This window comes from Myodes glareolus, chromosome 18 (genome assembly GCF_982192425.1).
Source record: "Myodes glareolus chromosome 18, mMyoGla1.1, whole genome shotgun sequence".
Lineage (NCBI taxonomy): Eukaryota > Metazoa > Chordata > Mammalia > Rodentia > Cricetidae > Myodes > Myodes glareolus.
Genome location: NC_142043.1, coordinates 25,993,166 through 26,020,684, shown reverse-complemented (window position 1 = coordinate 26,020,684; position 27,519 = coordinate 25,993,166). Strand labels below are relative to the sequence as shown.

Below are 27,519 nucleotides of genomic sequence, written 5' to 3'. Positions count from 1 at the left end.
TCGAACTCTTAAAGAACCTACCACAATCAAAGAGAAAGTGGATGTCTTGAACAAAGGCAACAGAAATGGCATCCTGCAGGCAAGGGGCCATGAATAGAAGTATCTATTTTATGAAGCTGCAAGTTGATTTGAAATGTAAAAGTGTGAAATAAAACAGACATTGCTGCTAAGTGTCCCCTTGTCAATTAATTCAACAGTCTAAGCAAGCAATTTTGCAGGATCAGGAATATAAACTGATGAAAATATGGTAGAAAGTATCAGGTTTCATTCTTAGCTAACAGTAGAACTTGTAAGTATTAATCACATGGAATTTCCTTTGAAGTTATAAAGTATGTATGTCATTACAGAATCTTACATTATAATTTCAGAGACCTGCTGAGGCCAGAAATTTTGAAGCATAATTAAAATTCTTGTTAAAACACCACAAGACATCCCTAAGGGAAGCTTAAGACCCAAAGTAATGTATACATTAAGACATTAAGAACATATGAAGAGGGACATTAAAAAAAAAGGTTAACCAAATGATTGTTGTCTTGAATTTGCCTTCTTATGACAATTTTATAGTGACAATTTCTGTGGGTAGGGTTCTCCTTTGAGACTGGTGACTCTCCAAATAACCACACAGAGACACAGAGAATTATTAATTTTAATTGCTTGACTGTTGGCTTAGACTTATTACTAACTAGCTCTTACAGCTTAAGTTGACCCTCTGTTCTACTTTCTATAACATGGTGGTTTCTTTTCCTCAGCACAGCAATTAGTCTCCTGTTCCCACTATGTCACCTTGTTGACTCCACTGTCCTTCCTCACAGTTTTCTCTCAGCCTTGCTCTTGCACTTAACCTTTTTCTACCTAACTATTTACCAGTTTGCTCTTTATTATACCAATGAGAGCAAAATATTTTTACATTGCAAAAAATTATTATTCCAACCCATGTCATTTGGGAAATGTATTTATTGAGCATTATTTCAATAATTAGACATACTATTAACATATATTTCTCAAGTAATAATTATGGGAATGACTGTTGTTTTATTAAATGATGACCAATATTTTAGAAAAATATGACCTCCTAATAAAACATTAAAAACATTTTAGAGCAATAACCAAGTAGCCAAATATTTATTTTTACTGATATATGTTCCAAAATGAAATAACATACATATTTAAGAAGGTTTAGTGTATACGACTAAGTGAACCTCTCTACTTATTTCACTGCATTTTTTTTTATTTTTCAGCTAGCTAATGCTTTTTGTTTATTTGGAAATAAGTAATGCTTTATTTCTGGAGTTTTATTGCATATTTTCAAATCCCTTGTTGAGCACTGAGTTCTAGCAGTTAAATGTGCACAAATGATAAAGCCTTATATTCTTTAATGAAAACTCATAACTGTATACGTATTCATATTATGCAACTGCTTATTCTACAGGACATGCAATGCTTTATCAATTAGTATTTTATAATATATCTTCTACTAAGTGGATAATCCCAACTTGTATATATTTGTTTAGTGTTATATTTTTACAGTGAGCAATTTTATGTAATTATATATCTCATATTTTTCTAATACATTAGTCATTATTTAATAAAACAACAGTCTTTCCCATAATTAAGTACTACTTGAGAAATATATGTTAATAATATGTCTAATTATTGAAATAATATTCAATAAATACATTTCCCACATGACATGGTTGGAATAATAATCTTTTTTGCAATGTAAAGATGTTTTGTTCTCATTGATTTAATACAGAGCAAACTGGTAAGTAGAAAGAAAGAGGTTAAATGTAAGAGATAGGCTGAGAGAACACTGTGAAGGAGAGCAAAGTCAACAAGGGGACATAATGGGAGCAGGAGACTAATTGCTATGCTGATAAATGGTACCACCCTGTTATAGAGAGTAGAACATAAGTATGAGTCAATTTAAGTTGTAAGAGCTAGTTAGAAACAAGCCTAAGCTAAGGGCCAAGCAATAATAATAATTCTCTGTGTGGTTATTTGGAGAGTCATCAGTCCCAAAAGAGAACCCTACCCACAGGAACTGTACTACAAATTTGTGAGCAGAGGGCAAATCCAAGGCAACCATCATCTGGTATATCCATTTTTTATGTTTCTTTTTTCCCCTTGATCAGTTTTCTTTCTGAATTTTTTACTGTTTAGGATCTGCTGAATATTGTCTGATTTATAGCTATTTTATTTGATTAAATCTCTATTTTTATATCGTGTCAATAAACATGTATTCAGAATGAAATTCTTATAATGGAGCCTAGGTGTTCCATCTTTATTTTATTGTAATAATATTTTAGGAAAATGGAGATGAATTAAAGTGGCATATAACAAGAAATTATCTATATTTTTGGAATATATAGATTACAGATCCTAATTACTGTCTAAAATTTTATTTGTGATAAATTTTATCACAAATTTCTGGAAACCTTACCAGCTCGAAATGAGATAGAAGTGTACTTTGTCACAGCAAGATTTAAACTTGATTGCAAACGCTTATTTGAATACATGTTTCAACTCCCCCCTACCTCCTCTGCGACCAGCATGGGAGTTAGAAAGAAAAATAAAGGAAATTATTTTAAGTAAGTCATCCCTAAGGAAGTCACAGAGGATAATGGAACAAAACACTCTTAACTCAATGCTCATATGTATAAGATATGTTGGATAAAAGAGGTAAACAAGACTCAAATTGAACTCTTTATGTAGTAGCCATTAAACCTATAATATGAAATATTCTGGTTTGGTCAGTCTCCTTCAGGAACCATGTGGGTAGTGATAAAAGCTAGGTTGTGGACTCTGAACTTGACATGCTATAAAACTGTTAACAAAGAGGAAGTCATAATGAGACTTGGAGATCTAAAACTCTTTGAGTAAAATGGGATATTCTTTTACCAAGTTCTTAAAAGTTTCCCGCTCAGAAGAGAGACCACCCTCTTGGGAAAAGTTGCTGTTTTTTTAAAATCAAACATTAGAAAGAAAGAAAAGAAAACATTTTTGGGAAATGTAGAATAGGCAATTGCTTTCTTTATAAATTATAATTAGCATAAAGTTATTATAACACAGAATCAACACCATATTAGTTTCTTGTTGTGAGATTTATGACAGTGTATTTTCACTTAATTTTTCTGAGCAAATATTAGTTTTTAGGTTGTTGGTTGTTTTCAAGAAAGAGTTATTATTTAACAGCTATTTTGAACCTTCTCCAGAGGAAATTCCTTGACTAACATTACAAACAATCTTATTAGAGAGAATTTAAATAGGAGAGCTTTCCCTGATTTTTATATCATTTAATAGAAAATTGGAACAACCTTGGCGAAAGTTGCGTAGAAGAAACTCTACTGGTATTTCTGACTCTGTTAGTGTGTGTGTGTGTGTGTGTGTGTGTGTGTGTGTGTGTGTAATCATATCTTACTTAGAATTACTTGGGGACTATCATTAACAATGTAAGTATTAACTTTGTTATCCTTACATGAAGAGTCATTAATGATTGAATGGATAATGTAAGAGCAGTATCATGAGTCAATGTTAGCACCTGTCCTTGATCAGCAATTTTTTTTTTTCAAATTTGTGAACATTAGAATCTGGATCTGAGTTGCTTCTTCTTCACTTCCCTGTACTCACTGATAACAATGCTTATTTGTAAGATTAACAAAAAAAAAAACTACTGTGAATATATTCCCCACAATAGGTTCAGAGTTTTGTCTGGTACTTCTTTCCTTCATATCAGATATTATTAAGAAATCACAAAAGTTGGGTGATCGATGAACTATATTGGATAACTTTGAGAATTAAAACGTTTGTATGTAATTTGGTTATTTAAAATAAAGAAGAATAAATTAAACTGCTAAAGAACATTATACTTCCATGTAAATTTTAAACAGAAAATGTTTAAAATTAAAGCAATTAAATATTGAAGCTAAATATATAACTGCATATAAATAAATTGTATATTCTGTTGTATTATAATGGTTATTTCTAATCTGTCCAGTATTCTATTCACTCTGTTAGAACAGGCTTAGGGAATGTTTTCTAAGCTATGGGTCTTACTTAACTAAACAAAACTCTTTTACTTAAAACAAAACTTGCTTATTTTCAATCTGAACAGGTTGAAGGCAAGATAAAATGGACTCCGTGTACCAGTACTCACAATGAAGTAGATAATCACATTTCCCTTAAATAAGGTGAATTCTGTTTCCTTTATAATCATAACATCTACTAACATATCGAACTCAGTCTGTGAGCTCCAGTGACACAACACCACCCAGTTGCAGCTTGGATGAACTGAAGATACACCATGAAATCAAAACATGGATGAGCTCCCAATTGGATCAAGCTGTTCAGTAAGTGACCCACTCAGTTTAGCTCCTCTCACATGAGAATGCCTGCAGCCTCACTTACTACTTTCCCCAACACTCCTGCTGTTATCCAGAGACTGTTGTATGCCCCATGCAAGCTATTTTCATCCCTTTTCATGAAGACTCCCCCAAGTTCCAGTGCTAGCCTCCTGTAACACTCCAGCTGCCACAGAACGAAGCATAGGTGGGTTCCCATGCTCCTGCAGCACTTTCAACACCCTCTTAACTCCCCCAAACCTCAGTCACAACTGCCATCATATTACAGTGTCCCCCTCCAATGGCATGAGTTCTGGTATGCACACGTGATTATGCTCTTTGATCGTGGCATTTTAACCCCAGGACTTTCCAAAGTCCAGCCCTCACCCCTGGCCCCTACAACATTCAGGCTGTCAACAGAAAGACTGCCTCCTGGTGACCATTTGGCCAAGGCAAAGAACTGATAGCACTCTGCAACGCTCTTTAGGAATCGCTAAAACTCAATTCTATTGCACACTGTGATCCTCCTGCTAGGGCACAAGTCCCATGTCCTCTTTTTTTATTTATCTCAGTCTTTGCCTTTAGGGATTCCTTAAATCACTAACCACAGACTTTAATGAATTTCCAGTCACTACGAAAAAAGAGACAAAATTCTCAACACCTGTTCTTTTCAGTGACTGTCCCTTGGGACTATCCCATGCTCCATATTTCTGCCTCAAAATTCTCTCAACCTGCTTTCAAAGGCCAGTAGAACTGCACACAGTTTTGGACATGGGCAGAAGGTTCAAATCAAAGCACAATCAAATATCTAAGTCCATTTGTCTAGTTCCCACAGAAAAACCACAATCTAAAACAAAATTTCCCTTTCAAAACTTAAAAACTCAAATAAATGCTCCATAAGTAAAACTTCAGACACTGGCTAGCAAACAACAATTATACATGAACTAAAGGAATTCAAAAATTAAGAGGTTACAAATGAATAGTATTAACTCAAAGACACCAATAATAAACTGTATGAAATCCCAAAAACACACCAAAACAAAGAATAAAATAGAGAGTGTGATATAGGCTAGTCAAAGAGAATTCAATCAAGATATCGAAATAATCATGAAAAACAGAACAAAGTGAAACAGGAAATAAATTCAACATAGCAAATAAGGTGCACTGTATAAGATCTCATTAGCACAACTGGTCACATAGACGACAGACTATCAGAATGGAAAATAATGCAGAAGGATTTGAATATTCAGTATAATAAATCGATACCTATTAAAAAGTAACAATGAATAGTCACACAAATTTAAAACACAATAAACAAGTTATAAATCAAAAGATAAAGAAATTGAGATCAAAGGCATAGAAAATATTTCCATTAATGTCACAAGAGAAAAGCTTCCTAATCTAGTGAAAGAGGTAGGAAAACAGAACACCAGCTGAACAGGACAAGATAAAAAGCTGCCCATACAACATGACAAACAGAGCACTAAATACACAGAGCAAAGAATAATTAGAAATTTCCAAACTGTCCAAGTTTGAAGGGAAGTCAGTTTTATTAGGAAAGCAGATAACCTCTCAATGTAAACTCTAACATCCAGAAGAGAATAAAGCAATGTGCAAGTTATGGAAGACCATATTTTTCAACCAGAATACTTTATCCTTCCAAACTATGCATCATTGAAAAAGAAGGAAAATCTTTCTTTGTGGAAATAAAGAAGAAAAAAGGCAGGCTAAAAAAGTTGAGGGCCACACTAAAAGAGTTGAAGGCCATGAAACCAGCTCTATATAAAATACAGGAAGGGTTATTTTGAACCACAGACCAAGATAAGCATATCTAAGATGCTGTAGATAAAAACCATGACAACATCACTATTATACAAAATAGGACAAATATAACAATATAGAACTTAACATAATGACAGCAATTAGTATATATCGTTTTCTCAGGGGAGGTAAAGAAAAGGATATATTTGGTTTACACTTACATATCACTGTTCATCAATGAAGGAAGTAAAGATAGGAACTCAAACAGGGCAGAAATCTGGTGGCAGAAGCTGATCCAAAGGCCAAGGAGGATTATTGCTTATTTGCATGCTCCCCTTGCCTTTCTTGTTCACCCCTATTTCTCCTTTCTTTCTTTCTTTCTTTCCTTCTTTCTTTCTTTCTTTCTTTCTTTCTTTCTTTCTTTCTTTCTTTCTTTCTTTCTTTCCTTCTTTCATTCTCTCTTTATCTCATCCTTTTTTTTTTGAGAATTTACAAGTATTTTATTCCAGGGTTCCTCAACTTTGCAAATTTTAGAAAATCATTTTCCCTTTTATTATTTCTTTTTCTTTTATTGAAAGTAGACTTTATTCTCTTATACTGTTTATACTGATTACAATTTTCCCTTCTCATATGCATCCTTGCATCCTAGTTCCTCCCCATTTCCCATACCAACTATATTCATACCCTTTATGCCTCATTAGAAAACACGTAAGTTTCTAAGAGATAAATAAATTGAATAAAATAAGACTGGCCAAAAGTTAACACATCTTTTAAAAGTAAACAAACATAAGAAAAAGAATCCAAGGCATAAGAAAGAGATATAGATGCAGATACCCTCTCATCCTTCTCATCCTCATGTTCACAAATCCCATAAAAACACTAAACAGGAAGCCATAATGTATACACAAAGGATCTTTTACAGATGTGTCTGAGCCCTCTTCTTCCTGCATCAGTCTCTGAGTTCATATGATACTTTGCTCAGTTGATTCAGAGTATCTTTTCCTCCTGGTGTCCTCTATCCTCTTAACTCTTACATACTTTCTGTTTACTCTTCCATGGGGATTCCTAAGATCTGTGTTATAAAAAATTAATGGAGATATTTCATTTAGAGGTTTATTCTGAGATCTCCCTCTCTGTATAATGTCTTCCTATGATTCTCTATATATATTCTTATCTGCTGCCGGCATTATGCTTCTCTGCTGCTAGCATTTATTTTTGAGTATAGCACTGTGATAGTTTAAAGAAAATGGCCAAAGGAAGTGACTATATTAGAGGTATGGACTTGTTGAAGTAGAGGTGGTCTTTTCGAACAAAGTGTGTCATGGTGGAAGTAAGTAGGTTTTGAGGTGTAATAATGCTCAAGATATCACACAGTGTCTGAGACTAATCTCTATTATCTGCAAGATGTAGGATTTGCAGCTAGTTCTCCAGCACCTTGTCTATCTGCTTGCCACCAGGTCCCACAAAAATGACAATGGACTGAATCTTTGAACTGTAAGCCATCTCAATTTAATATTTTCCTTTATAAGAGTTAGTATGGTATGATGTCTCCTCACAATAATAGAAATCCTAAGCCAAGCAGAATATCATTAGTAGTCATTTTACTATTACTTTTTTGAACCAATAGTATTTGGCTTATCCTAGGTCTCTGAGATTTCCAGTCTCTGGTTCTTGGTCACCCAAGCAATGTTGGGAATGGGTTACATCACCTGGAATGGGTCTTAAGTCAAATGAGACATTTATCAGCTATTCCCACAAGCTTTATGCCACCATTTCCTAGAAATTCAGCCCTAAAGAATGTAGATCACAGGTTTTGTGACTGGGTGGTGTCTACGTTTCTGTTTTGTTGGCCTGCAGAGGACCTTTTCGTGTCTATTTAGGCACTAGCACTAATCCTCCCCTGCTCAGTGAATTGTGTGGGTGCTATCATCAGCAGTGTGGCATTTATCTCAGGTTCTATTGTATTGGCAACAACCTGGGTCATTCGGAAATTTTCACGGACCCCCAATGACTAACAAGTTAATTGGGTGTAACCCAGTCCTGATACTGGAAACTTCATTTGGTGACAAGAGGTGATCAGTATTGATTCATTCACTATCATTATTTAGAAATTTTATTGATATCATCTTCATATACTTTAGAAAGTTTCACAGAATGAGATATGTATACTAATTTTTAAATATTCCTCATTCCAGTTGTCTCTCCCCTCATTCCCTCCCTTGACTATATCTTTAAATAATAACTTCATAATTCTGAATATTATTGATCTCAATTCTCCAAAAGAAAAGCATGAACAGATTGATTTGATAATAAAATAAAATGTATCTTTTTGGTGTTTACAAGAAATAGGTCTTCCTTCCCAGGAAAGACATATCTTTTAATGCAAAAAGTATTCCAAGTATAGAGAGCCAACATAGAAGGATAAGACTATTCCGATATTCTTGATAGCAAATTTGAAGTTAAGAAAACCAAAGCAAGAGAGATCAAGTTGTTTAATTTTTATCAAGAAAATAATCTGAAAGAGGACATTACAATTACAAAAATATACATGGTAAACTCATGTGCACCAAATTTCTTAACACAAATACTACTAAGCATTGAATTATTGAGTAACCGCAACACAGCAATGGCAGGTGACTTTAATATCCTATTAAACCTAAGGAATATACTTTCCTGAACTAAAACAAAATAGTAAAACGTTTCCATAGAATGAAACAAAAGAACAAATGCACTTTACAGATAGCTACAAAATATTTTACACAAACATTATATAGCACATATTTATTTGTTATTGGAACATACAACTTTGTAGTAGTAGGCCACTTGATTGTTCCTGGCTGCCCAGACCTGACATAGACACTCAGAAACTGTATTATTTAAATCACTGCTTGACCAATAGCTTAAGCATATTTTTAGCTTTCTCTTATCTCATAAATTAAACAATATCTATTATTTTATATGATACCATGAGGCTCAAGATACCATGCTGTGTCTGAGACTAATCCGTATTGTCTGCAAGATGTAGGATTTGCAGCTAGTTCTCACTATATATATATATATATATATATATATATAAAACTCTCCTAGAAAATAAGTTATAACATTGATAGGTAGATTAATAAAATATATCAACTCAAAAAAGAATAAATTGTGATGTGGGAAGTCCTTCAGTATATATATTGCTTTTATTGAATAATGAATAAAGAAACTCTTTTGGCCAGTGGCTTAGCAGACTAGAGTTTGGCAGGGAAAACTGAAGGCTGGGAGAAAGAAGGCAGAGTCAAGAGATGCAATGTATTCACTGGAGGGGAAAGACTTGAGCTTAATGCTTGAAATTTGCTGGTAGGACACAAGCTGCCTGCTGGAACCTTGCTGGTAGGCAATGAGCCTCATTGTAAAATATAAAATAATAGAAGTGAGTGAATTTAATATGTAATAATATGCAAGGAATATGCTATAATGATTGGCTAAGCAGTAATTTAATTAATACAGTTTCTGTGTGATTATGTCAGGAATCTGAGAGGCTGGGAAATGAACAAGTAGCCTCTTACAACAGATTGGCACACCTTCATGGTCAACTATATCCATGTAAAACCTGAGAAAGCCTAAAAAGGAAACCCAGACATAAAAGATCAGAGTTAAATCTGGTTTGGTAGCAGCATTTTCTTTGTTGGTCTCTGTTTGCATTTGTTAGAATCAAGCAAAGACATGATTCATTTAAGAGAGGTCTTCCTGATTAAAAAAAATAACAAAAACAAACAAACAAAAAAAATGCAGTTCTGAAATGAAAGAGTGGCTTCCTGGGCCAAATCACTCTGACTCTTTCAGAAGGTTCAACTATAGAGTATATAATGGGTTCTGGGAGCAGAGTGCTACAACTTGCTTAATTGGAACATAAGAACACTTGTCCTTAAAAATGGGGCAATGCATATAACTCTCAGATGCAGTGAACATGCCTCTACCATGTCAGATTTGGTGGAGTAAGCAAACAGTGCTGTGCTGGCCCTAGCATACCTACTTAACATATAAAAATAAAAGTTACTTCCGGTTAGAAAATAATTACACATACACAATAGGACAGATTCAGACATAAAAGACTTCTAAATGAGACACAGTGTGTTTTTAAAATGTAGATAGGTATGGGGGAGATGAAAAAGAGTAAGGAGATAATAAATGAAATATAAAAGTGTACAGACAGTAATTGATTAAAGGAGTAAAGATTATAAATAAATACTAAATTTGGAGGAAAAGTAATAGAGTGAAGGTGTAAGTCACAAACAGTCCCACACCAGTTTGGAATTATGATTAATAGAATGGTTATTTATTCAAAGGGGAGAAAACTTACAGATTACCGTCCCAGACAACAGCCCCTCTGTGTGAACAGGAAAGGAGTCTAGGAGCCGGAAGTGGAGCCAGAAGCCAGAGAGAGAGAGTGGAGGACAACCGCTGCTTTTTTAAAGAGAGAGAGACCACGCCCAAATGGGCTGGTCTCTCAGCGGCTATTGGCTGAAGAAGCAGAAGGAGCTCCCGTAGCATCTCCCCATTTTGCTTAAGTAAGAGAGTTCTAAGCCTACTATGAAATTATGTACAATAAGTACAAACCTACGAAATTATATACAATAAATACAAATATCCTATTCTAACTAGCTTAACTCTTGTACAACAAATAACTTGGCCAAGTCATGAGAGGAAAGTAATTACATTTATATAATCTTCAATCCCATCGAAGATCTGAGAAGGGAAATAATGTTACGTGAGTAATTGGGAAGTGCAATCAAACAACTTCCAGAACATGTAACAAATCACAGAGACAACTGGCTACCTGGGCAAACACCCAAAGTCACGTTTGCAGCGTTGAAGCAACCAACTTTGGCTAAGGCCTGACATAACTGACATACCATTTTCAAAGGCAAGAAACTTCAAAACAATCTTACCCTGTCTTGGCAGGATATGACAGTCCTGCTTTATCCATTTACGGATATTCTGTAACTCTCTCAGTAGTTGAGGTATGAGCATTTCTTTACCCAAAGGCCAGTTCTGGCAAGAAGAAAGGCTCCAGGTGAAGTGTCTTTGGTGCTCAACATTCTCTCGGGAATAGATCAGTGTTGCCAGGAGCAATTTTGTCTCCCTACCACAGAGCTCTGAATTAGATTAAAGGCCATTTTCCACAGCTTTTTGAAGAGGTTGAAGATTATCTATCTATACTGAATATAATCTCTATGCATCTAAAGAACCTGATTAGTCTAATTATAAATGACAAACTTAGATGACTTTGATCTATATAATCTCAATATCTATCTAACTTAAAGACTGAGATAATAAACAATTGTGCAATAATTGGAGGACAATATAACCTCCAAATATAAACAATGTGCAAGTATACATTGCAATATGGTAAATATATATATCAATACATAAACAATATATAAGTATCTTAATCAGAGATAGAAGTGTACAATGCAATATGGTAAATATACATATATCAATACAATATATATATATATATATATCAATACATAAAAAAGTTTTAAACAGAGGTAGAAGCATGCATGCATAAAATAGTCAACATAATTTAACTTTGTATCAATATATAAGAATCGATACCAATATGTTTGTCTAAAAACAATAGCTCACAAGTACAAATCTATTATCCCATAATCCAATTATCCCTCTTTTTTTTTTTAAAGATTCTTGCACTTATAAAATACCTCCCCTAACTCTCAACCGTATACTAATTATAACCAACACCTAAATGATGTCCCTAAACCCAAGGACAAACTTTACTGGGAGAGGGGACGTCGTTCTCTAGAATTACTTCCAGCTGTCATGGGGGCGACGTTCTTTCTGGGAGATCCTATGAAAGTAAAATGATGGTTAAATTTCAAGATCACTGTCTTTTAAAATTGCAAATAGTCTCTGAGTATTTTGTGGAGGTCTGGCCAGAATGTTGTACAAGATGTGCCCCATTTCAGCTAACCACGTTGGAACTGTCTTGTGCAGCTGGTACCCAAAACAGGTCTTGTAGTAGCATTATCAGTATCATGACGTCATATCAACTGGGTGGAGTTGTTGTTATGGGGCCCCATCTTCTTCCTGGAAACTTCAAATGTCATTGCAGGAAAAACTCATTGTTCATTGTGGAAAACTTAAACAGTAATCATATAGACATATACAGACATACATATATTCAATGAAAGGCATGATAGATATATTTAATGAAGGTATGATAGATATGAAGAAAAGTAAAGATGTTTTCTAAACTCATATTTCTTTCTGTCCCATATCATGGCTCTTGACATGAGACAGAAACTACAGAAACTCTGGGTTTTTCTTTTAACAACAGGCTTGGAATTAGAGAGGGACTGAGCCAGAGTCCAACACCAAAACCAGCTCTATAAATTTAGAAATATGATTTAGTATATTTTACTTACAGAACCTATTCAGTTTTCTTCTTAGTCCCTATTGGGCCGTTATTTTCCATCTGTCAGTATTCAAATATCCAGGGTCCCTTGAACTTTTCAAAGATCAGTGTTTTTCTGTGGAGATAAGAACAGAACCCTGCCCCCATTCTATATGTTTTTCTTACCAACTGTATGAATATCATCATTGTAGATGAGCTGTCATTTCTCCTTTCCAAGAGGTTTCTCCTCTTCAAATCGAACTTTTATTAATTTTGATGGTATTCACAATTTTTCTTCTCCTGTGGAAACAAGAGCAAAACCACTTCCCCAATGTAGCACATCTCCTGGCTTCCACTGAGAGGTCAGCATGTCTTTGAAATAACAGGTTGGTTTAGTTCAGAAGTTTTTTCCATTATCCAATGCCTCTCTGCTGCTGTTGTTCCTTTCTCATTAGCATTAAGAAAATTCAAGGTTAATAAAGCATTATGCAATCTATTTTGGGGGGTATCTTTTGTCCCTTTCTGTTTGTTTAGTATATCCTTTATAGTACGATTTGATCTTTCTATAACTGCCTGACCTGTAGGATTATTTGGTATACCTGTAATGTGTTTTATATTATAATAAGCAAAGAAGTGTTTCATTTTCTTAGATACATATGCTGGACCATTGTCTGTCTTTATTTGTGCAGGTATACCCATGATGGTCATAACTTCCAATAAATGTGTGATTACCGAATCAGCCTTTTCTGAGTTCAGGGCAGTTGCCCATTGAAAACCTGAATACTTGTCTATGGTGTGGTGTACATATTTTAATTTACCAAATTCCATAAAGTGGAACACATCCATCTGCCAGATTTCATTCATTTGAGTACCCTTTGGGTTACTCCCTGCAGGCAGCAGTGTTTGATTATAGAAAGAACGAGTAGGACATCTCTTTATAATGTCCTTAGCTTGTTGCCATGTAATGGAAAACTCTTTCTTTAAGCCTTTACTATTGATGTGATTTTTTTAATAAAATTCTGAGGCCTGTAGAACGCTTCCAATCAATATTTGGTCAATTTCAGCATTACCTTGTGCTAGAGGGCCAGGCAGACCAGTATGGTACCAGATGTATGTTATGTACATTGGACAAAGCCTATTCCTAATTATGTCCTGTACCTGGATAAACAATGAAATCAACTCTGTGTCATCGGGAAATGACTGGGCCACTTTTGGCTTGGGGTCCTGCAAGAGGCCCCTCAAGGTGTTTCCCGGTGGTATCGTGTTGCCTTGTCTGTCTGTTGTTGACCTGCATTCGTTGGACCAATGTCGGCCTTTACCGCATCTCCTACATATACCTGAAGGCTGAGGTCTCCTACTTTTGTCATTCCCAGAGGAGATATTATTCCTAGAATTTCTTTGCCTGCAATCCCTTTTCAGATGTCCTAATTTACCACAATTAAAACACCTCGTAGTTTGATGTCTCCTCATAGCCTCCAAGGCTTCCAAAATCACTTCTCCTATCCAGGATTCATTATTATAGCTAAACGTCTCAACATTCATTGTATGCTGTATCCATTCTTCCATAGGTACTGATCTAGATTTTAAAGGCCCAATGATCTTTTTACATTCTGTATTTGCATTTTCAAAAGCTAGAGATTCAAGAAGTATTCGTCTAACTTCTGGGTCTGTTACCCCTATGTCCAGAGCCTTAATTAATCTTTGCACAAAGTCAGTAAAGGGTTCTCTCTGTCCCTGCCTAACCCTGGTATAAGATTCGACCCTTTTTGCTGGATCTTGTATTCTATTCAAAGCCTTCAAGGCTGCTTTATGACATAAGGACAGCACTTCTTTGTCATAAAGAGCTTGGACCTGTGGATCAGCATATGCTCCTACACCAAGAATTTGATCTTGGGAAACCTCAACACCTTTTGCTCTTCCTTGCTGTTCCATATGCTTGGATTCTTCTCTGAAATAAATTCCAAACATCAAGGAAGGTCGATCATCTAAAACTGCAGACACTAGCTGAGAGAAATCATGGGGGATAGCTCTGACATTAGAAGCCCAAGTCCTTATCATTTCCTTAACAAATGCAGAGTGCAAGCCATAATTAACGACAGCTTGGTTAATTTCTTTTAAATCATTCATTGCTTTTGGTGTCCATCTAGCTTCTTTAACTCCCTTTGAGCTTTTAGAAGTTGACCCTTTGTCAGAATAAATTACAGGGTATGTTGTTAGAACCCTGGGTATGCCAGTTCTAACAGCTGGTGGTGGCATTGTATCCTGTCCTTGTGCCTTCTTACTCTGTTCACCAGCTCCAATAATTTCTTCAATCATTTCTAATCTTTTTATCATTGTCTCCCTTAAATCTTGAATCTCCTGAACCTACCTGTGTTTCTAGGAATTTCACTAAGGTATCAGTTTTTTGGTTTCCATTCTGAAGGTACATTCTATCTGTTACCTTATCAAAACTTTGTGGTAATGTCTGAACGTCAAATTCAACAGCCTGAACACTTTCAGGTAACTTCCTAGTACCCTTGAACATGGAGTCAATTTTGTCTATCATAGTATCCACTTGTTCAGATAACCCCTGATTTTCAATAATTTTAATCCTTTCAACTAGTTGTTCATCATTAGTCCGTAAAAATCATATTTTCCTTACTGATAAAATATTGAAAAGAATACTGAAACCTAGTAACAAGTAAATTAATGTAGCCCCATAGTCATGTAAACATTGCATGACATAATCCATTGTATTAATAAAGAAAACAGTAAAATTGGCATTGGAGACAAAAACTGTCATATTACCTCTTGTCTAGTGGGAGGCGCTGTTGCCAAGTCGCGACTAGAACCACTGCAAAGGTGACAGAAACAGGGTCCTGTTTCAGTGTCTGCCTTAGTATTTGTTAAAAACTAGGAAATATAAGTTGCTCAACAAAGAAAATGTAATTAAATCAACTCCATACACGGAACCAGAAACCCAGAATCCAGGGGTAGAAAAGAGCAACCTGGAAGCCGCATATGCCTCCATGTGACCGAGTCAGTCTGATTCACACCACTAAAGTGTCGCACTTACAAGGGAAATTTAAAAACAACTCAGAAAAGAGCAAACCAGTCAGGCAGAGACTGTCCCAAGCCTGTGGAGCTTGGGAGGCATGGGGTTTAATTGAACTGCTGGCTCCACACACAGGGCACAGGGCACAGGCCACAGTTGAGGGAGGGCTCGTAACTAGCCAAGCTGGCAGCAAGCAGTTGAGTGGGGGGAGGGGAGGTTCTACAACCAAAAGTGGGGTGCCAGATGAAGGCGTAAGTCATAAACAGTCCCACACCAGTTTGGAAATATGATTAATAGAATGGTTATTTATTCAAAGGGGAGAAAACTTACAGATTACTGTCCCAGACAACAGCCCCTCTGTGTGAACAGGAAAGGAGTCTAGGAGCCGGAAGTGGAGCCAGAAGCCAGAGAGAGAGAGTGGAGGACAGCCGCTGCTTTTTTAAAGAGAGAGAGACCATGTCCAAATGGGCTGGTCTTTCAGTGGCTATTGGCTGAAGGAGCAGAAGGAGCTCCCACACCAATAGAGTAAGAAAAATAAGCCATGTAAAGATGGAATATACACAAAGAGACTGAATTATGAATATCACTGTGTTTTCTTTGAATTGTTTGCCTATGAAGGAGCTAAATACACAGAGACATTTTATATTACAGGATGCAAAGCTAAACCAACATATATGTTTTAGAGATATCTTGATTTCAGAATTTGGGTATAAGGATATGTTGCTTTGGGAAAAAAAGATTTTTCTTTTATTTCCACAAAGGATGAAAATCTCTGGATGGCTTCCAGACAAATGTGGTTTGATGGATCAAGACTTCCAGAAAGGTGATTGTGAATACCTCCAAAAATTACTTTGCCCTACAAAAAGCAGGAAGCAGTTTGAAGATCTATGCTCAAATTCCCTAAATGATGGATTTTGGAAGTTTGTTTACATTTAAAGGGAATATGCTATAGAAATTAGTATTGGTATGGATCTTGGTTGATGGATACAAATTTAAGGTCAATTTTGTTATATGTATTTCTACTCTTAATTAAGTTATTGTGTTTGTGTAGCTCAATTAAAATGTAATGTATAATTAAGAAATATAAGTTAATAGATAGTGATATATAACAGTCAAGCTTGTAGTCATGTTAGTTAGATTTTCTAGATGTATAGATGTATATTTCTTATGGATAGTTATTCTTCAAGCCTCTCAAAGACTACAGAATATGGCATTTAAAATGTTTTAAGAATTTAGTACTTTTCATAACAATGAGACACATCCTGGCAGCACCAATTACTTTAAGAGGATGATGGGCATCAATGAGTATCCTTATAGAGTTTGTTAGCCATTTGGGCAAGAAACTACTCTTGCCTGAACTGTTTTATGTTATGCTTTGTGAACTGGACATGCAGGACCCACAGAGAAATGACTGCTGAAGTTACCCAAAGAAGGTGAGACGGTTCATCAGATTTCCTGCTTCATGAAAAAATCTACAAAACATTCTACAAGACAGAAGAAAGTTACTGACAAACTGCAAATATAGGCAGAACTGTCTTTGAAATTTCTTGCTTTGTGGAGAAGTGTGCCAGATATTGAATGCCTGTAAGCTGAAGATGGATGCCCCAATGTTACAGAAGATCCTTGGTTGACTGTCTAGGCAACTCTCTGTCAATTCTAGAGTTTTGGAAGTTGCTTACAAAGCACTTCCTTTTTTCTTAGGTAATAATATCTCCTTCTGGGGTCTTTGATGAGCCTGAAAAAAGAGAGTTATAATTATAGTTTTCTTTAGTTATTATAAAAGATAAAGTAAATATAAATATTCTAACTGTAATTTTTGCTTGATGCCTGCTTTGTTATATGTAATTTTACTAAGTTAATGGTAAAACCTTCCTTTTTATTTAAACAGGAAATGGAAAATGGTATGGGAAGCCCTTCTGTATATGTGTTGCTTTTATTGGTTAATGAATAAAGAAGCTGATTTTGCCAATGGCTTAGCAAAATAGAGATAGGCAGGGAAAGCTAAACTGAATGCTGGAAGAAGGCAGAGTCAGGGAGGTGCCATGGAGCTACTACAGGGAAAAACGTGAGCTTCCAGCTGTAACCTTGTTAGTATGCCATGAACTTAAAATATAAAATCATAGAAATGGATTAATTTAATATGTAAGAGCTTGCTAGGTAAATGCTATAGTGATTGGCCATCAGCGATTCAATTAATACAGTTTCTGAGTCACTATTTTGGAAGTCTGGGTGGCTAGGAAATGGACAAGCAGCCTCCTACAACAAGAATTTGAAGAAACTTCCCTAATCATACTTTAATAAGGCATAATAAAATTATAAATCAACAGTCAGATACTCTTGTAAAAAATACACAACTTCATTGATTATATGTGCTCATTAAAGAAATTATTAAAAAATAAAAATCAAAAATCAAAACCAATGATGATCCAAGGAACATTACTTAATGATAAATTGCTCTAAGTATCTATTTACATTGTCTAAAATTAATAATAATTATGAAATCTCTGACACTGACAAAAAGAATTAAAAGTAAATGAAAAATAAAAGCACATATATAGGAATAAATACTTAAGATCAGGTCTAATTAATTAAAAGAAATTAAAATCAATACAAAAATCAATAAAATTGAGCTGGTTCTTTGAAACGATAAACAACAAATTAGCCAAAAGAAAGAGAAAAATACACGACATATAATCATAGATGAAAAGGGAATCATTGTAACAGATTTTAATGAACTTCAAAAAACAATATGATAACATCGTGAAAATAAATATTCTCAAAAACTGAATTATCCAAAAGAGATATTTTCCCTTTTCTTTTTTTTTTACATTGAAACTAGGTTTTTTTCTCTCATCTGACTCCTATGACTACAATTTCTCTCATATGACCACAATTTCTCCAACCTCTACTTCTTCACATATTAGACATATGAAATGCAAATCAGGGTGATATATAAACAACTTATGTAGACCCACGACAAGCACTGAAATTCTACTAATAATAAGAGAAATAATAATCCTCCTCCTTCTCACCAGTAGCAGTAGCAGAAGCTGGTTAGCACAATCCCTGAGCAAGAGCCATTAATTGTAGCATATCATACCTTTATTTTTTTTCCAGAGTTTGGCTTTATTTTGCAGTACAGAAATCATTTGGAGCCATTTTGAGACAGACATCATTGAAATCAAGGCTCTGTCAAATCAATACTGCATTGCAGCTTGGTCCATTGAAGAAGCCATACCTGGGATAAAAGGTGCTTCTATATTTTACCTGCTTACCGTAAGATTCCTTTCCCCTTCTCAGCAATTGTAGTAGGTTAAAATACCACATACTAGCTTCTTCCAAACAACTCGCTAAGTCTGAAGTTTGGTTAGAAGTTTGTGCCCACATAAAACATGTGGGTCAACTATTTGGGCCCTGCTTTAATACTTGAGAAAACATTTAGTTTTCTCAAACAAAAGGATATTCAATTTAGACTTCCAATATCAGATGGCACAAAATGTATAGATCCAGCTCTTGAGCAGAGGCACACAATTGCAAAGGTTACACTGATTAAAAGATACAAGTACTGTATCAAGTTCTCTATCAGTATCAATATTTGTTTAGATAGGCTCCTTCACTAGAAAAAAGCCTGTCTGGTTAAACTGAACAGAACCAACCAATTCTGACTAGCCAGCCAATCCAAGTTAATATACGATATTAGAAAAGTGAAGGGGAGAAGTATTCACTGGTATAGCACTCTTCAATCTCCATTTTGATCATAAAAGCAGGGCTTACAATATTGATTTCATACAATATACATTATTTGCCAAATTTTGTTTGTCCTAATTACATAATATGTACTGCTGTTAGTCTTCTCCATAAATGTCATTCTTCTTGCGCTTCATTTCTTCAAAGTCAAACTCAGATCCTGTCATTCTCTTATAGATACCTTTAATGCCATCACAGGTTGTCTCAAAGTGAGTGGTAGCATCATATGCACGGGAAATAAAGATCTGGCTCTCTGATCCCAAATCTTTAGGTACAAAGAGGTCACTGATGCTGACAAATTTCTGTTCAATTGGTTCCAAGAGCTCCAAAGCTGGTCTGATTTCTTTCTCTGGTTCCTTGGTCTCCACAGTTGTACTTACAATGGCAATATATTTGCCCTATGCTGCCACATTGTGTGCAAAGGAGATCATACAAACATAGATATCTGACTTGCGGTTGACTTGGTTCTGTGGAATGATGACCTGGCAGGAATTGGCATCATTTGTGTTCTTGATAGGGTGGCTAAGGATACAGATCACTCTGATTACCTGACCCACTTTTTCAACCCGATCTTTTACATAGCTGGGGTCGCAGATGAGCTGCTTACAGCGAGCAATCTCTCCTTCAGATTTTACACCAACCACTTTTCCATTTTGCACAATGATTTCTTTAATTGGTTTATTCAACATGTAGGTACCTCCATATATAGCACTTAACCTTGCAAATCCTTGCGGCAATTCTCCAAGGCCATAGAGTGGATACAGGTATGGGCTTTTACCATATCTTGCCAAAGACTCACTGTAAAGTTTAATTCTATTAATGGTATCACAACACAGCTGATCCAAGTAGTCATCTGTTCTGTACAGTGCAAGAGAATGGCCTGTAAAGTCTGTAACATCTTGGCCCAAATCAAACTTCTTATACACATCTCTCATTGAGGTCTTCTTAGGATCAACACCCTCAAAAGTTCTAGGATCTTTTTCATCAAAGTTGGCAACATAAACTAGGAATTTCCTGAAGCGGCGTGTTTCAAATAGTCCCATTAAGCTAGATGCCAGGGCTTCTGCTTCAGTGGAAGGAACCTTGTAGATTCCCCCCCCCCCCCCCTTATACACAAAGCTCCCTTCAATCACTTTGAAATCCATATAGCGAGTGACCTCCGTGTAAAGCAGCATCTTCACCAACTGACCATTGGCCATAAGAAACTTGGGAATTAAGTCAACATTCCAGTCTCGTCCTCTCCCCATTGATGCTGGTGGTTGTCCTGGTAACTTAAATCTTTTGTATAAATCTTCCAGTGGTGTTATTGATGCACTTTCTCCTCCATAGTACGGGTTCTGGTCCATGTGAAGAACCTTCTTTCCATTCACTGACATTATCCCTGACAGGATACATTCCGTTAGGCCGGTGCCCAGCACAATCACATCGTATTCCTCATTCATGGCGGGGGAAGCAGCGCACGCAGGGGCTCTAGGTCACCGTAGAGAAAGAAATGAGAAGTCTGGCCGCTCTGGGCCCCAAGAAAAAGGGAAGACTCTAGGAGAAGAAAAGCGAAGCTGACTAGGAGGCCCATATCATACCTTTAAAGAAGCACTTAAACTAATCTTTTTCAAATTATTTCACAAAACAGAAAATGAGGAAACACACAATTCTAAATAGACAAAATGAAGACCTTCCACGAAAGTCAAGATCAAGAAAAAGATGCCTCTTCTATGTAGTCCTGTTCAGTACCTAAAGAATAGAGCAAAATGTCAAGAGGAGGAAACATATATATAAAGTGTGCAAAGACTCTACAAGAAAACTGTTAGAGCTGATAAACACTTTCAACAACGTAGGAAATAAAATTAATATTTGCAAACATTTGCACTACTTTACAGAATGAGAGAAACTACTTGCAAGTTTTCATGTGAGAGAATTTATGTCTATAACACATAAATGATTCAATAAACTAAGCATCAAGAAGTCAAACACCTGAATGAAAATGTACATATATGTGAATAAAGAATTTTCTTTTCTTTTTTAAAAAAATTTATTTATTTATTTATTGAAAATTTCCACCTCCTCCCCGCCTCCCTTTTCCTTCCCCCTCCCCACCTCCCCCTCCCTCTCTAGTTTTAAGAGCAGTCAGGGTTCCCTGCCCCGTGGGAAATCCAAGGTCCTCCCCCCTCCATACAGGTCTTTGAAAGTGAGCATCCAAACAAACCAGGATCCCACAAAGTCAGTCCATGCAGTAGAATCAAAACCCAGTGCCATTGTCCTTGGCTTCTCAGTCAGCCGTCATTGCCAGTCACGTTCAGAGTGTCCATTTTAGTCACATGCTCCATCACTCCCAGTCCAGCTGGCCTTGGTGAGCTCCCATTTGATCAGTCCCACCGTCTCAGTGGGTTGACACACTCCTCGTGATCCTTACTTCCTTCATGTTCTCCCTCCTTCTGCTCCTCATTTGGACCTTGGCAGCTAAGTCCAATATAACTCTTTCATAGTGAGTTCCTGTTTTTCTGGCCCTCTTACCCCCTTATAAGACTTTTTGAGTCGTACATGCAGGGACTGTGATTGACTCCTTGTATCTGGATATTCCACCCCCCCCCATCATGAGCTACTGATCTCTGCATTGTGTAAAGTTGTGTTTTTCTGCTGTGGTCTATATTTGCTATAAACGTTAGTTTCTTTCATAAAGGATTGTAGCTACACTTCTCTAGAGAGAAAAAAAAGATTTAGAATATAATAAGAAATTATTCTGTCTTGCAAAGTGGCAGTAGCACATTCTTTTCTAAGGTATATGATCTAATTAGTCCTCAACAGCTTGATAGCTTTCCAGTGCTATGAAATAAAAGTGTTTATAAACTTGAACATTGGGGTTGCATAGTAGGTTTAAGGAGGCTATTGTAGTGAGACTCAAACAAGGAAAGGTAGGGAGAGAAGTGATGTGATTTTACTTTGATGAAAAAATATTTAAAATATTAAAAAAGAAGAAAATATAAATTGATAATATGATGGTTTAAATAAATTAACCCCCATTAGTCTTAGTAACACTCAGAAACACTTGAGTTTCTTGAGAAACACTTGAGAGATTGAGAAACACTAAATCTCTCTTAGTGGAATTATTTGAGAAATATTTGGAGGTTTAGTCTTTTTGAAGGATGTATATCTATGGGGCTGACATTGAGGATTCAAAAGGCAAGTGTAATTAAGTCTACTACATCGTATTTGTGGGAGGATACTATATGCATACCATGTACCAGAGAGATAGAGACAAAAAGAGAAGTCATAATACCATGCAGGGCTAGATAATATTACTTTGTAAAGCTGTATACATTTTTAAAAGTACCAGAAAGAGGTCAAGGTTACCTTATGAACTGTTGGTCAACCCAGAGGACCTTAAATCATATAGTTCTTTCCATTCTTTTTCATTATTTACTAGACATAGTTAAGATCATATTGCTAAAGTGTCCATTTACTTTGATGAATGATCCAAGCTAGTACTGAGCTGGAGGCTTCCTCACTTATGGCTAGACTTTATAAAACATTCATACTGCTTGGGAAGAAAGATGCCAATGGTCTTTCCTAGCTATGAAACCTAGAAACTATAATACCAATATTCCCAGCTGCATGTGTCTACTTTTATTTTAGTGAAATGACTGGCTGGGCATTAATCAAGCATTCTTGATTATCTATGAGGCCTGTTATTCAAGAGAAAATTATTTTCTTATTCCAGATGACCATAAAAATCTTTTGGTTTTTCAAGGCACATGGTATATATGAGTGCACAGACATAACTATGGCGATACAACTATACATGTAAAATATAATAATGTTAGCATTTAAATTTTATTTTTAAAAGTGACATTAAGCATCTTATAATGAAAATTTTCTGGGAGTAAACCTGTTTCCTGAAATATTCTTGCAGAATCTTATAATTACAGAGATGGGAGCATCAGAAAAGATTAAAGACAGACATTGCATTCAAGATTGAGTTATATCAAACTCATTAATTGAAACAATTTATATTATTTTGAGAATTTATTTGCCAAAGTTGTAAATATTAATTTATATTCTACAGATGTTTCTGTCATATTTGATAACAGTTTACTGTCATCTGATAGCATTTTCTGCCTTCCGAATTTCCTTATGAATATCAAAGACAGACATTGCTCATTTAATAATCATTTGCAAATACAATATTTATAGTTATCAAAATTTCTTTTGAAATTTATTATTTAAAATATTACCAGTGATGATTTACAGTTTTAAAATCAATATTGATGTGGGGTTGCTCTCAGTATGCTATGAATACCATTGGTTAATAAAGAAACTGTCTTAGGCCTTAGGGTAGAGTAGATCCAGGAGGAGAAAAATAAACTGAGTGCTGGGAGAGAGGAGGCAGAGTAATGGAGAAGCCATGGAGCTATCACCAGAGACAGATACGCTAAAATTTTGTCATAAGCCAAGGCCATGTGACAATGAACAGATTAATGGAGATGGGTTAAATTAATATATAAGAAATAGTCAATAAGAAGTTAAAGATAATATGTAAAGTAGTGATTTAATTAATACAGTTTCTCTGTTGTTATTTCAGGTCTGAGTGGCAGGAACAAATAAGCAGCCTCCCACAGAACAATATTATAGATATTTCTCAAGGCATTAATTATCAAAATGGCAAATTACCAAATGAATAATAGACAAATGAATTAAACAGCTGTTTTTCAAATAAAGAAACAAATGCCAGTAAAGACAGTATATTAGTGAATGGAATTAATATTACAATTACATTAAAGCTATGTCTCAAACACAAAATTACAATAAAACCCCAAGACATAATGATGGCAAGATAAAGGAAGAATAAATGATTATATACGGATGATATGAATGAATGAAATTAGTGTCACCACCAAAGAAGTCAGCAGGAGAATTCTCCAAAAATCAAAAAATTGAACTACTCTCTTATCTCACGGCTCCTAAATCATCACAATGTTAAATAAAATAATCCAGACTCCAAGAAAATAAAATGGGATTCTTTTCTTATATTTTGTATTTATGGGAACATGACAATTTATTGGCAAGGAAACTCTTAGAAATTCTGAAGGAAGAAACATATAAAAAAGGGCAATAGAGGCACAGAATAATATCCAAGCACCTTGTTATATTACACTGTAAGTATGAAGTCTTCATCTTTTTGCAAGAAATGCTAATGTGAGAACTATTTGCTTAGTAAAAATTCAGAAAAAATTAATAGCCATCTTTCACAATTTACATTTTATTCAGCTCATTTGAATTTATGAAATAATATATTGTAATTCCTTTTTAAGTGAATATATTTTTGACAAGCAAAGTCTTCCTAAGTATTAAAATATTTAGTAAATATAGTAAACAGCATAAATATAATAAATGAGGTTGAGGTTCTCTTGCTTATCACATTGATGCATATGTTAGATTAAGGTCTAATCTAATATTTGAATTCATCATATAATTAATCATGTTTTTAATTTATTTCACAGTAGCATTAATAATTCCAAAATGCTAACATTTTGATGTTAAAACTTACTGATTTTCATCTCTAAAAATTAAATTGTTAGTCTGTTTTCTTTCTATAACTATAACTATATATATATATATATATAATTCTTTCAAAAATCATTCATGAGAAAACTAGTATTTTAAACGCTCATTTAGAGCTTTGAAATGAATTTAAGATAATGAAAGGCTAGGTCATGTGAAGGTTTTATTCAGATTAAAAAATACTTCCCTGTTGATTTCTAGGGATCCTTAGCTCTCCACATTTAACATTATTTAAGACATTTCAATTAAATCAACAAAATGTTGCTGAATTCTCAACTAACAAAATATGAATGAAATGACAGAAATTGTTTTCCAATGTTTACCCGACTCCCACCTCATTTCTGATAATTGAACAAAAACGTGGAAATAGAAGACTTCTTCTAAAAAGTACAACGATGTAGTATTTACTTCATTGTTCCATTAAAATGGTTATGGATTGCCATTATACAATGTTTTATTTAATTTTTATTCAAGGTAGCTATATTAATCATAAGCATGCTTTACATACATTATGTTTCAAGAACAATATAAGTTGCTATGAAAACTACTTAAAACCAGGACATTAAATGTTAAAATCATGAAAGAAAAAACTTACATATAAATCCCTGTGTGGTTTCTCAAATGACTCATTATTGTTATGTGTTTCAGAAGTGTTTAACAATGAAATAAATAACAAACTTTAATAACCAAGTTATATTAATGCTTTCATTAAATTTTGAATTATAATTAAATGCAATAACAAAATTATATTAATGCTTTTGACTAAGTTTTTCATTATACTTAAATTTCACATTTGTGTAATTGAGAATATGTAAAAAACTATTTCTCTTCTTAGAAGTAAATGTTTTTATTATTTTACTCTTATTACTTCTGTTTGAGAGCTGTTCACTTTTGCTTTTGATTAGAATATGTTAATTTTGCACAATATCGGGCTTCATTATGACATTTTCAAAAATGTATGTAAAGTATTTTAAGAAAGTTCACCTTATGACCCTTGTCACCTCACTCCACTCATATTGATCCTATATTGCCAACTAGTCTCCATTTTACCTCCATCTTTTTACTTTTTCCTCCTTTCTCTCTCTGTTTCTCTCTCTCCTCCCCTATCTTTCTTTATGGTGATCAATGAATTTCATTTTTATGGGTGAGGGTTTCCTTACAGGTGAATACTTTCCATACTATTGGCTAAAACACTAAAGAAAGTATCTCCTCATCCTCCCCATGAAATTTCTCCGTATGTTTGAATAAAAATGTTTCTCTAAATCTTCAAAAAATTAAGACCTCACAATTTCTCTCCCCTTAGACAACAAGGAATTGACAAACTCAAATTTGAGGAGGTCTTGTCCATGGATTGATAGTTGGCCGGACTTACAGTGTTAAGAACCCATCTCATATCTGGGCATCTGTTCTTATTCTCATGCCTGTCCTCCCACAGCTTCTGTTTTAGGAGACAATAAGAGCTGTTTTAGGCAGAAATCTAGAGGTCTGCTGAGGTGCAAACAGGGGTGCAATGGATGGTATAGAGCATTAGATCTAGGACGCAGGTTAGATCTAGGCATTTTGGGGAGGAATCTTGAGAGAATAATCAGGCAGACCAACTGTGCTAGACCTAAGGAAAAAGACAGACTATTTGATTCTGACTAGGTGGAGAGGTAGGATATGAGATCTGTGCTCTAATATTTAATAAGAAGAAAAAGTTAACTGAGTTCAACCTGCACTGTTTGCTATGTGAAGGCATCCTTTCATGACTAGAAGAAACTGCAGGATAAAACAAAAAACCCAAGAACAAACATAAGCAAAGATAGTGAACACTGCAATTAATTTAGATTAGGAGACTTGTAAATAGCACTGCTATTTTTCTGAAATATGTATAAAATATTATTGATCATAAAATATTATTTAGCATATGAGATGTAATTAGTTTTTCTTAATAGTATTGTCATCCCCAAATACTCACCAGATTTGACAAAATAATGACCTGTCATTCATGATGAAATATTTTGTGAAATAAAATTGTCAAAAATTGCAAGTAGCATTTGAATAAAAATTTTAGGGTATGTCACAATCAGTTTGACAGAATTATTCTTTACTGACAGGCTAGGAGGCTAGCGGCTAATCTGGTCTGTGGCATATTCACATAACCTATGAATATCACTTTCAAATCGTGATAGCTCATTACCACATGCCAGGCATTTTAGCAAAAGAATGAAGATCTAATATCGGGTAATAAAATGGATTTTCTCTTAAAGAATTAAATTCATTTTAATTAGAGTACATGTAGAAATAACATCAAATATATTTTTATCAATTTTTGCTAAAAATACTGCGTTGCGTTCTAAAATTGAAGTATTAGCTGAGCTAATTAGGTCAAAGCTTTAGCGGCGACAGGAAAACCTAGCAAAGGTACAAAAAATTAGAAAGTAAAAACAAAAACAATAGCAATGTGATTGGTCTCCTCCTTTAATAGTAAAAATTGGTTAAATGCTTTAAAATATCTGAAAGTAAATGGTATTTTAATTTTCTAACATACAGGTCTCATATCATATTGTTTAAAAATCTCTATAAATCAAATTTAATGTAATAATGTAGAGCTTCAAGTAACTGCTCTCCTGCTAATTATTTTTTCATATAAATGTTGGGTTCTGTCTACTGGAATATGAATAAAATCTTAGAATAAAATTACC

General features: G+C 34.8%; 1 pseudogene; it reads right to left on the bottom strand.

Annotated features, from left to right (window-relative positions):
• Nucleotides 1-19,252: 19,252 nt before the first annotated feature.
• LOC148119106 (rab GDP dissociation inhibitor beta pseudogene) lies at nucleotides 19,253-20,750 on the bottom strand (annotated as a pseudogene).
• Nucleotides 20,751-27,519: the final 6,769 nt, after the last annotated feature.